The sequence below is a fragment of the Rhinolophus sinicus genome, chromosome 7 (assembly GCF_057876585.1).
Source record: "Rhinolophus sinicus isolate RSI-liver-muscle chromosome 7, RSI-T2T, whole genome shotgun sequence".
Taxonomy (NCBI): Eukaryota; Metazoa; Chordata; class Mammalia; order Chiroptera; family Rhinolophidae; genus Rhinolophus; species Rhinolophus sinicus.
In genome coordinates, this window is record NC_142507.1 from 46,511,900 (window position 1) to 46,524,173 (window position 12,274).

At 39.9% G+C, this 12,274-nt stretch overlaps 2 protein-coding genes across 18 annotated transcripts in view; one reads left to right on the forward strand and one right to left on the reverse strand.

Annotated features, from left to right (window-relative positions):
• Window positions 1-1,315, reverse strand: part of CSDE1 (cold shock domain containing E1) — a 36,192-nt gene extending 34,877 nt beyond the window's left edge. For 6 of the 10 annotated variants that reach the window (XM_019730347.3, XM_019730346.3, XM_019730345.3 and 3 more), the window contains exon 1: window positions 1,257-1,315. The gene's annotated coding sequence lies outside the window, so the exon portion shown is untranslated. Of the gene's footprint in view, window positions 1-111; window positions 228-1,256 lie in introns of all 10 variants that reach the window. The other 4 variants (XM_074319062.2, XM_074319061.2, XM_019730344.3 and 1 more) reach the window with 1 other exon arrangement.
• Window positions 1,316-1,401: 86 nt separating this feature from the next.
• Window positions 1,402-12,274, forward strand: part of LOC109446690 (bile acid receptor-like) — a 57,735-nt gene continuing 46,862 nt past the window's right edge. For 2 of the 8 annotated variants that reach the window (XM_088799513.1, XM_074319063.2), the window contains exons 1-2: window positions 1,402-1,768; window positions 6,064-6,179. The gene's annotated coding sequence lies outside the window, so the exon portion shown is untranslated. Of the gene's footprint in view, window positions 1,769-5,886; window positions 6,180-7,941; window positions 8,259-11,919; window positions 12,057-12,274 lie in introns of those variants that run through there. The other 6 variants (XR_016021759.1, XR_016021762.1, XR_016021760.1 and 3 more) reach the window with 6 other exon arrangements.

The window sequence follows — 12,274 nt, forward strand, 5'->3', positions numbered from 1 at the left end:
GATTGAACTACCAGTCTTTGGGCGTCCACCCTCCCCCTCCACCCTGTCTCCCAGCTGTTTAAAGAGGACCACATTCTTTCACTCACTTTAGGTGCAAAACAAGGAAATTACCTCGAACGACAACGTTCAGATTTTTGTGTTTGCAGTTTGAAGGCTGTTTTATGGAGCATTCCCTGCCTCACTTGAGTCAAACGAGAGGAGCCATCTGCGTGTTTCTAAAGGAAAACCTTAAAGCAAAAGAACCGTGGCACTGAGATTTCGTACTGATAAAACATCGGATGGTTAAAAACCTAGAAAGTGTCTCCGACCAGGGCTCTAAAAAACTAACACTAAATAGAATGACAAAGCCAAGCCATTCATTGCACAATGTAGGCCGGGTTCTTGCACTATTAAGAGCCAGAAAAGGTGGTGAGGAAGACTCCACTAAGCTCTCACAAAGCACGCCCTAACCCCGGGATAGAGGGGTGAGAGCCACGTACCTAAGATTAGGGGCTGGTTCCCTTTCTCAAGGAGCCAAAGGAGAAGCTAGAGGGGAAGGTAGGGTGTAGAGACCCAAGATACACAGCTCTTGGTGAGTGGAAGTAAGGATGACAATTCGGCCGCGACACTCTGCCAGATGAGGCCGGGGAAAGGAGGTGTCTCTAAGCACTTAGAGAAAGCGGGGTCTCAGTCTATACACAAAGGAAGCGCCAGTGCCGCACTGCGCTCTGGTACTCGTAGTCAGATCCCTGAGCAGGTGACAGCCAGGAAACTATAGGGTCCAGTCAGAGTAGGCCCCTCTCCTCTGCCTCCGGCTCTTCCAGCCTCACACAAAGGACCGCGCCACCACCCCCTCGCCCCGCCCGCCGGGACTTGTAGTTCCCGTTTACCTTGCCAAACCGCAGAGGGGGAAGCGGCCAGACTACAACTCCCAGCAGCCTCCGCGCCCGAGCCCCGCACCCCTGCCTCCATCTTGGCTGCGGTCGGAGCCTCCATTTTCGCTCCCTCCCCCCCTTCAGTCACCACCACCGCCACCACGCGCGGCCGCCTGGCCTGGACTCTTCGGTTCGGCTCTGCGGCCTGACGTGAGGTCTAGACAGCTGAACGGGGGCCGGGTGGAAAAGGCCGGGGTAGGGACTCAGGGTGAAATTTTCCCTACCCGGAGCTCTAGGAGTGCCTAACTTGACTCAGAAGTCTCTCCCGTTAGTCTTTGCCTTCTCTTCTGCCCTTAGCCTGGCTTGTTACTACCCCCAAATGGACCCTGAGATCGTACTCACCCCAACAGCTCAGCGCCCCCTCTCCAGCGCCGCCATAAGCAGCACGGCCCGGTACGTAGGAATAAATCTCGCTTCTCTCGCGAGAGTTGCGGGCACCGAGCGCGTGCACAGGAAGGGGAGGGGAGCGTACTCCCAACACGCTTGCGCATGAGGGCCGAGTGACGCTTACTAGTGCGCTGAGCTTAACCATAACCAAGATGGTGGCTACGTTTCCACTACGTTCTCTAGTCCATCAGCTGCTGGAAGCAATCTTGGTGTTGACTGACTCCGCTGGGACGCCAGGGGCGAGGTGTCGGGTGACTTTCGGCGTCTCTGATCTTTGCAAACCTGAATGTGCTTTGCTAAACCAGGGTAAACCTTGAGGGCGGAACAATTTGAAGGGCATATCCAGGAATGTCATATAAAGGATTGCTCTTTTCCCGGCGATATTGCAGGAATCCCCAAGCCCCAGTTTCTCCTCACAGCGCAAGTTTTTTTCTCTTGTCTGTCACGTCAGGCTGGAATTTTCATTGGTAAGTCAGGTTTTCAGCAAGGTAATTTGGAAGTCTTAATTGTGATCTTTGTCTCCCAGAAACTAGACTGCTTGTAACAGACAAGAGTGTGAGCAAGACAGCATTAACCTCCCCCCGCCCCCCGCTCCGAAAAACCTTTAACTGACCTTTCTGGTTATCAGAAGATAATTCGTAGGGTGTCAGGCAATCAATTAGGCCGAATCAGCAGCAGAAAAGTTGAAATCAGGGCAAATGGATAATTCATCCAACGGTGTAAAAGCAAGCAGAAAAGTTCAATGAATTATCCCTTGGCAAACAATAGAGCAGTCCCCTCTGGTGAGAGGAAAGCTTATCGTAGATTCTGGGGCTCTCTCACTTGACAGTATTGGATAAACACAATGACCAGTCACGCTTTTGAGAATTCTCCCACCCACTCATCTTATTTTGGCTTTCGACACGTTTTTTCAGCATCTCGTGTGTGTCATCACTGGCGTAGTAAAGATAAACGGACATGGTTCTGTCTTCAAGGAACTTTCAGTCTGACATCATTAATCACGAAAACAAATCTAAACATACACTTTGAAGAAAGTGTAATGAAGGGAAGGTGCACAGTGTTAAGAGTATATAACCTTTAATTCCAAGCAAATCATCTTGAATTCTGAGGGGAGGCAGTATCCTACCTCTGATGTTCCAAGATTTTCTCTCCACCTCAGCTGCCATACTACCTCCAAGCTGCCTCTTTGTTCTTTGCCACGCTTTCCTTTAAGATATTTGCGTCACTTTCAATGCTTTCATAGCTGTATTGTAATTATTAGTTTATACCTGCTAATGATACTTTAGGACAAGGCCTGTGACCTTCATCTTTGCATCCCTGGTTCCTGACAGTGCCTGGCATAGACAGCTCTCAAAAGCTTGTTGAATGAATAGCACTGAACAACAGAGTAAGTTGTTAAAAATTGGAATGTAGAGTTGGGGAAGTACAAAACATAAACTTATCAAGCCAGCTGTTTTGTTTCCTTTGTCCAATTTTTAAATTGAGATCTCTCCTTCCCAGCAATAGACCTAGCCTGGATATTCTAATCAAATGTTCCAGAGAAACTGCCTGGGGCTCTTACTCTAGAAACAAGGTCATATGAAGCTGGGCTAAAAGTGGAATTAGGTCTAAGAGCACACATTCTCAAGTATCACAGCAATGGGAAATGTAAAAAAATAATGGTCTCACTAAATTCTATAAATACAATTCCTTTTAATAAGAAAGAATAAAGTCTGGATTTCTGCCATTGCACCTAGCTCCTAAAGACCTTAAACCATATAACCAACCATCCTCATTCTGAATGTTTCATTCTGAATTTGTGTCAACTTCCTTTATCCTCATTCTGAATGTTTCAACTTCCTTTAAATTCCTCCCCATCCATAATTTGTATCAATTTACATTTGACACAAAATGCAGATATATACATATAAACCCAGAAGGATACATTTTAGCTTCCAATGAATGCATCAAAGAAAGTAAATGATGGAGTAATGATTTAAATCATTAGTCTAAATGATTTATTTCTACAAATACTACCCATAATTAGAGGTAGGTTTCATTTTCAGATCACTACATTTTAATTTTTTTCAGATTAATTCTGAAATCAAATTAAAAAACAAAAAAGTTATCTTTTTACTTTTTTTTAAAAAAAAACTGAAGTTAATTAAGGCAGACATTTGTGAAGTCACTTGAGGAACCAGCTCCTATGCAACAGGGTAGTCATGGATTTGGGGAAGATATTTAGTCTATTAAGAAATCACCATCAGAACAAAAATTGCATGTATTATTTTTGGATTTTTATCGTTATAATTTTTCTTCTCCGAGAAACTTAAATCAACAGTGAAATCGATTATGTTCTTTTCCTCTAGAATGATCAATAACCACATTTTTCTGGCATTTATGGGAGTGCCAAGAAAATGTATACAAGTGGACACTTTGGTCAATGTTGCTCAAGCAGTAGTTTGCCATCAGAAGTGTCTGGACGCTGATGGTAATCACTTTGAGCACCTCTTGTAATTGCAGAAGTCAAACGTGACTTGTATTCATCTTTTGATGAATTATCGGTATATATTGAGTATTAGAATTTTAATACAGTTTTCCTTTCTTAAAATGTGTATACATTTTTTTGGCACCCTCTGTATTTGAGAATCATAGGTAAGCATCCTTTACACATTTATAAGGTTTTCTTGAGCAGTGATGCGTGTGATTTTTTTGTCAGTTCTCTGTGAAATGAGAAAAATTAGGTCAATGTACAGATTTTTTAAAAAAGAAGGCTACATTTATTCAAGATTTAGAGGACTTTTTTTTCTGACATTATGTACTTCCTGTTTAGGGATGTTAAAGGGAACTTCTTTTATAAAATTATGGTAATAGTGGATGGTAAAGTGACCACATGCAAGATTTCAGGACAGGAAAACAATTTAAAGCAAAAACTTGCATAAAGAATAATTATTAACAAAATAATGTAAATAAGATTTAGTCCTAGACCTCTACAATCCAAAACTTTTTATTCATTAACAGTCCCCCAAACAGTGAAAGTACATTATATAAATAAATAGTATAAGAATAACAATTATGTAATAAAATGTTAGAATTTAAATAAGAATGGAGAAGTTTTGTATAATGCTTCCCTTTAAAATGTCAACATTGCACTTAATGGAAGAATTATGTAGATATGCTAAGCTGCTGCATTAAAAGTAATCACCATAACATTTTAGCTCTGGGAAACAGCCAGAGGGAAGGGTGAAGCAAAAGAATATTTTTAATTAAACTTAAATTAGATCTTGATGAAAACCAGTTGTACTTAGAATAAAATCTCAACTCTCTTGCCATGACCTACAAGGCTGGAAATGACCTAGTCTTCACCAAGTCTCTAACCCCTGGTTCACTGTAATTCAGTTCCACTGCCATTTTGGTTCCTCCAACATTGCAAATTTGTTCCTTCTTCAGAACGCTTGCATTTACTAATGCCTCTGTCTGGAATTTTCTTTCCCCAAATCATCATATAATTAGCATTTTCTCAGCATTTCAGGTTTCAGCTCAAATATTACCAACTCACAAAGATCTTTTCTAAAGTAAAAGTACCCATTACCATTACTTTCCTTAACATTAGTTTTATTGCCTTTGTAACACGTATTGCTACTGAAAATTAACACATTAATGAATTTAATTGTTGCCTTTCTTCCTATTAGTGTAAGCTTCAGTTCTCTGATTCATCATTGTATCCCCTAAACCTAGGTCTGTGACTGACATAATAGTAAGTACTTAATAAATAGTCGTTGAATGAATGAATTACACTTATATAATTAAATCTAGGGCACTAATGATTGCATGATACATTATTGATGCACCAGCAAGAAGAAAATATGTTGCCATTTTCACTGACATAATAGTTTTTATTACTTAGAATTTTTATATTAAGAGCTCTTTTAAACTTATTTAGACCTAGATGTTCTTATCATGTGTCACTCTCATGTGTATATAAAGTAAAAAAATAAATAAATAAGCAAAGTTAATTGGTTAAGATATTCCTAAAACTACTTCACAAAGTCCAAGTCTTCTGAATCTCTGTCCTTTTAGTAATAAATTTGACTATATTTTTAAAATTCCATTCATTAAGAGGCAGCATAAAAATATTTTAAGAATCAATAGACCAGGGGTGGCTGGATGGCTCAGTTGGTTAGAGCGCGGGCTCTCAACAAGGTTGTCAGTTCAATTCCCTCATGGGATGGTGGGCTGCGCCCCCTGCAACTAAAGATTGAAAACGGTTACTGGACTTGGAACTGAGCTGTGCCCTCCACAACTAGATTGAAGGACAACGACTTGGAGCTGATGGGCCCTGGAAAAACACACTGTTCCCCAATATTCCCCAATAAATTTTTTAAAAATATCAATAGACCAGAATATATATTTGCAAATATAAAACTGACAATACATTAATATCATGAATATATATTAATATATATCGGTAAGAAAAAGTAAAAGGAAAAAAGGCAGAATGACTTAAATGTCTATACTTAAAAAAAAAAAAAAAACCTGTACAGGGAAATAAACATTTGAAATTATGCTCAGCCTCATTAGTAATCAGGAATGCATATTTGTTTTGAGATAATTTTAGACTTACAAAAGAACTGGAAAAATAGTATAGAAAGTGCCCATAAACTCTTCACCCAGTTTCCTATTATGTTTAACCACAGAATAATTTTCAAAACTAGAAAATTAACTTGGACATAGTCATAACTAAACTGCAAAACTAATTTGTTTTACTCCATTTCTCTTCCAGAGCCAAATCTAGGATTCCACCTTGCACTTAGTTGTGTCTCCTTTATCCCTTCATTCCATGACAGTTCCTCAGTCTTTCCTTGTCTTTCATGACCTGGATGCTTTGGAACACTATTGGTAAGTTATTTTGTAAACATTCTTCCGTTTGGGTTTGGCTTATGTTACCCTTGATTAGATTATGTATTATTAGGAAGAATGCTACAGAGTGATATACCCTTCACATTACATGCTTTCAGGGGGTATATGATGTTGAAGTGTATTATTAGCGATGTTTACTGTCAATGTAAGAATGTCCAAACGTGCAGATAAGTTTTATAAAAATGTATTTAAGTCTAACAGGATACGCCTGGAAGCAAAATCTCAACAGACTGAGAAAAATGCTTCTCAGAAATGGCAGTTTGCCGCTCCTTTTATGCATTTGGAGTTAAGGAGGGAAGAGGGCCTGAAGGTGGGAGAAAACAAGGCGGAAATGGGATGACAGGGTAGTGCTCTCTGGATGGTGGTTACTTCTGAAAAGAGGCATTATAAAGGTTTGTTAACCTAGATGCACAGGCAGAGTGGACAGGCCTTGCTTAAGGCAAAGATGTGCCCTTTACTGAAGAAGCTAAGGGCCTGGGGCGTGACTACCCTCTACAACCTGCCCAGTTAGGCATCTATGATCAGATCACCCTGTGAGGTTACTTTCCATAGAACCCCCCACCCCCACCTCTTTTTTTTTTTTTTTTTTTTTTTTTGGTCCACATTACCGTAATCAATTGGTTAAAGTGCTGTCTGCCTGGATTCTTCATAGTAAAATTATTCTTTTTCTCTTTATAATTACTAAATTTGGGGGGAGGGAGATACTTTGGGACCATACTTGATTGAATAGTGTCCTCTCAAAATTCATGTCTAGCCAGAACCTCAGAATGCGACTTAATTTGGAAATAGGGGCTTTGTAGATATAATCAAGTTAAAATGAAGTCATACTGGATTAAACGACTAGTGCCCTTCGAATAGGGAAATTTAGACACAGAGACATACGGGAGAGCACCATGTGGAGACCGAGGTACAGATCGCACTGGTGCATCTAGAAGTCCAGGAATGCCAAGAAATGCCAAAAGCTAGAAGAGGGGCATGGAATGGTTCCTCCCTCTGAGCTCCCGGAAGGAACCGACTTTGCCAACACCTTGACGTCAGACTCTAGCCTCCAGAACCATGAGAGAATAAGTTTGAAGCCATCCAGTTTGTGGTGATTTGTTACTGTAACTCTAGGAAATGAACAGAGACTAAGTGAATATCTTCTTTCTGCTTAAACTTGAGTACACTAATTTTAGCATACGTGGGTGGATGTCTTGTTGTCTCATAGATGCGCAGGTTATTTTCCACACAATTATTCTTAGCCACCAATAATACTGGTCATGCAGCATTTGCTAAGAGTGCTTCATTGTTGTCTCCAGGATTTTATTCCAAGCTGCTGAAAGCCACTATGGCTGGCAGCATTCTGAGATGGCCACCAGGATTCCCACCTGGTGTGCGTGCCTTGTGTAATCCCCTTCTCTTGAGCAAGGGCTGGAACTGGGGGTATTAGAGAATATCACTCTTATCTCATCTGTGGCAAAAGGGATAACTGCAAATGTATTTAAGACCTCTAATCAGTTGGGTTAATCAGGGAGATTATTCTGGTTGGGCTTTGCCGTATCAGTTGAGCTCTTAAAAAGGAGTCTAAAGGTAGGAGACATGGGAAGTCAGAGACGTGATCTCCCGTTGGCCTTGAAGGCCTGTGAGTTCTATACCCATATGGAAATGAATTTTTAAAAAATTTTTATTGGGAAATATTGGAGAACAGTGTGTTTTTCCAGGATCCATCAGCTCCAAGTCAAGCCATTGTTTTTCACTCTAGTTGTGGAGGGCGCAGCTCACTGGCCCATGTGAGAATCGAACTGGCAACCTTGGTGTTATGAGCACCGTGCTCTAACCAACTGAGCCAACCAGCCGCTTCTGGAAATGAATTTTGCCAATAACCATGTGAGCCTGAGAGAGGGCCCAGAGACTCAGATGAACTGCTAGCCTCGGTTGACACCTTGATTTCAGCCTTGTGAGACCCTGAGAAAAGAACCCAGTTGAATCCTGTATGGACTTCTGACCTACAGAACTTTAAGATAATAAATGGGTGTTGCTTTAAACTGCTAAATTTGTGGTAATTCATTGTATAGCAATAGAAAACTAATATAGCTATACTCCCAAGTTTTTATGCTGGCACTCTCTTGATTATGAGTTAATGAAAAGTTCACAGAAAACAGCAGAACTCTATTCCTTTCTCAAATGATCTGAAATATCAAGAGCTTACCTTTGCCATGCCATGCCACCAGGAATGCAAACCAATTTTGCTTATGCTTAGAATCAACCACACCACAATCCCTACATGTATAAAACATGTCCCAATTTAAGAGATGTTAAAATATGAAATAAAAATGAATCCTGGGATCAGTGCAAAATTTACTTACGACAATTCCACATGTATTTATGGGAGGCTAGATGAAATGTTGAGTGAATTATGGTTCATTGAAGCTCTGAAGGTTCCGCCTCCTCTTTAGCATTCTTGGAGAATGACAACAAAACTGCATCCTCTGCTTGCCACTATGAATATTAGTGTATAATATGCCTTAATTCACTCTGAAAGTTGCCATGAGACAACTACAAGTGAAATAACAGCAAAATATGAAATATGACTACTTATGGGGAAGGGTCTAATATAAACGAGGTAGATGGAGACTTAAAAATTAGCAAGCCAGATATTAGCAAGAATTTTTTAAATGTATAATTTTGTATCTATGTATCCATTAATATACTGTATAGTCACAATGAAATATCGTACAGTCAATGAAAATGCATGAATAACAGCTATATACAGCAAAACCAATCTTAGAAACATAATGTTGACTAAAACAAAAATCAAATTCTTATAGACTGCATACAGTATACCATTTTCACAGAGCTCAAAAATGAATAGAACTGAAAAATGCCACTTCAGGGATATGTATTTAGGTCTTTTTACATGTGATAAAACTATTAAAAAGAGCAGAGTTGGGCAGAGACAGGAGAGGAGCTCAGATAAATGCAGCATTGGGTAATGTTCTAATTCTTAAATTAGCTGGTGGGTTATTATGCTTGATAATTCATTTGCATGTCACATCCTTTTATAAGTGTCAAATATTACTTTAAACTGTAAGTGCAAAATTATGCATAAAGTGTTGACAAAATTTGTATTTGCATGGTTTAAATTATGCTTATTTTATCAGTCAGAGTTCTTAATTGGAGGCAATTTGGGTTGATTTTAACAAAAAGTGATTTTATTGAAAGAATAACAAGTAGGAGCGGCCAGGTGGCTCAGTTGGTTAGAGCGCGAGCTCTGAACTACAGGGTTGCCGGTTCGATTCCAACATGGGTCAGTGAGCTGCACCCTCCACAACTAGATTGAAGACAACGAGCTGCCATGGAGCTTTCAGAGGGGTGGCCGCATGGCTCAGTTGGTTAGAGCACAAGCTCTCAACAAGGTTGTGGGTTCAATTCCCGCATGAGATTGTGGGCTGTGCCCCTTGCAACTAAAAATTGAAAACGGTGACTGGATTTGGAGCTGAGCTGCATCCTCCACAACCGATTGAAGGACGACTTGGAGCTGATGGGCCCTAAAGAAACACTCCTTCCATCACCATATATATGATCTCCCTTACCCTCATTTCCCACCCCCCACCCCCCTTACCCTCTGGTAACCACTAAACTATTGTCTGTGTCTATGAGTTTCTGTTTCTCATTTGTTGTCTTGTTCTTTTGTTGTTTTTGGTTTATATACCACATATATGGTGATGGAAGGAGGATTGACTCTGGGTGGTGAACACACAATGGGATTTATAGATGATGTAATACAGAATTGTACACCTGAAATCTATGTAATTTTACTAACAATGTCACCCCAATAAATTAAAAAAAAACAGTTCCCCAATAAAATTTTTTAAAATTACATATATATGTATGTGTGTATATACACACACACACACACACACACACACACACACATAGAATAACAAGTAATCCTCAGGATGTCTGGGACAGAAAACCAGAATTAGAGGCTACATAGCCTCTAATCACTTCAGATAATTGCTTCAGTGAAGACCCCACTGTGTCCACTGGTGGGAAGACATTGCAGGTTACACCACTGATTTGGCTTACACTGGATACTGGATGTTGTCATTAAAGCCACTTTTGCTGCTCCTCTGGGGAACTAGATGTCGTAGCCAGCGTTGTAGGTCACCACCTTTACTCAAAGAATTCTGCATAGCTCTGTGCTTCTTTGTATCACTAACTTTAAAGTTTGAGGCAGATGCAGCTTTCCTAGCTGCAAAAGAGGCTGGGAAAACAAGTATACAACACTTCCAAATTTTTTAGGAGGAATTTCCTCAACACGGCAGTTAGGATATTGGGCAGCCAAAGAAATGACAGATGTCTGCCACAGCCCATTCTTTTGGCTATTCAATATAACACACTCCTTCAGCTAACGCTTTCACTTGTTAAAAACTCAGTGTAAAAGGACTTGTGTCAGACATTGTTAGTTGCTTTCTCAATACTCTTTCCTCTTTACTAATAATAGAACACTGGTTTTATTCGGGCAGAGATGTACCCAGCCTCCTTTACAACAAGAAGTGACCATTTAACAGGCTAGGCAAGAGACAAGGGGAAATCTGTCTAGAATTTCTGGGAAAGGTTTGCTTTTCCTCCTAAAAGAGGTTACATATAGCAGACGCAGGCCATGTCACATGTTTTCTGCCTTCAACATGGATATGACATCTAGCACAGCAACCTTCTTGCAACCACAAGGAAATAGCATGAAGGATGAAAAACAACATGCTATGGAAGCAGAGTTGTAAGACAGGACTGCACTTTCCGATACATAATTAGGACGACTGATTAAGCATTGTTCTTTTCAGTTGTATGCACACATACTCTCAGCTACACCATTTCAGAAAACAGATGAAAATTATGTGTCATTAGTTAGGACTCCATTTATTGAATTTGTGTTTTCACGTATGGGCTGTGGTGTTTCTTTTGCACTAGTAGTGAAAATAGGTTAATCAAAAACAACTTGAACTCTGAACAGTACTTGGCATTTAAAGGCATCTTAACTTAGTAGTTATGTTTGAGTCTGGCTGGGTTTGAATCTTGTCCAAAGTGGAACCCAGTTTAGACAAATAACATAACTTCCTTGTGCCTGAGTATTTATAACATGAGGTGCAGTTGAAATAGAGATCATATAATGACTAGAAAGCACCAAACGTTCTAGTTCTTCTCGTACCCATTTGTTATCTCTCAAGCTTATGTAGTCCCACCTCTCTATCCTATATATCTTTATATTGGATTCATCACACTGCATTGTATACTTGTTTTATATGTATACTTATGTGTATACTTGTTTGTCCCTTTTACTATATTTTTGTTTGAAAATAGTGTCAATGCTTCCCCTCCACCCTTTTTCCATTCTTAACTCCAAATGAAGTGCCTGGTATATAGACTAGACAGTCTCAAACTAGTGTCCTTAGAAGTTATCTGGGACGATTAATAAAATACAAATTCCTGGATCCCATTTCCAAACTTCTGTTTCAGTAGGTCAGTGAACCACATTTTAAGTAACACTGAAATAGACCTCTAATGTTTGAGTCAAATTACGCCTAAGGTATTATTATAAATTCAAGGTAATAAAGGTAAATATCAATAATACTTAAGCATTTTACAAAATACTTCCAAACTTCATTTTAATTTTATAATTTGATTTGAATCATATAATTTATGACTTCTAATCATGAGGAAATCCCTAAAACCATTTCAGAAACTATTTATAGGGCCGGCCTGGTGGCTCAGGCAGTTGGAGCTCCGTGCTCCTAACTCCGAAGGCTGCCAGTTCGATTCCCACATGGGCCAGTGGGCTCTCAACCACAAGGTTGCCAGTTCAACAACTCAAGTCCCGCAAGGGATGGTGGGTGGCACCCCCTGCAACCAGTAATAGCAACTGGACTTGGAGCTGAGCTGCGCCCTCCACAACTAAGATTGAAAGGACAACTTGACTTGGAAAAGAGTCCTGGAAGTACACACTGTTCCCCAATAAAGTCCTGTTCCCCTTCCCCAATTAAAAATAAAAAACTAAAAAAACTAAAGAAAACTATTTATAGTGTTACACTGCTGAC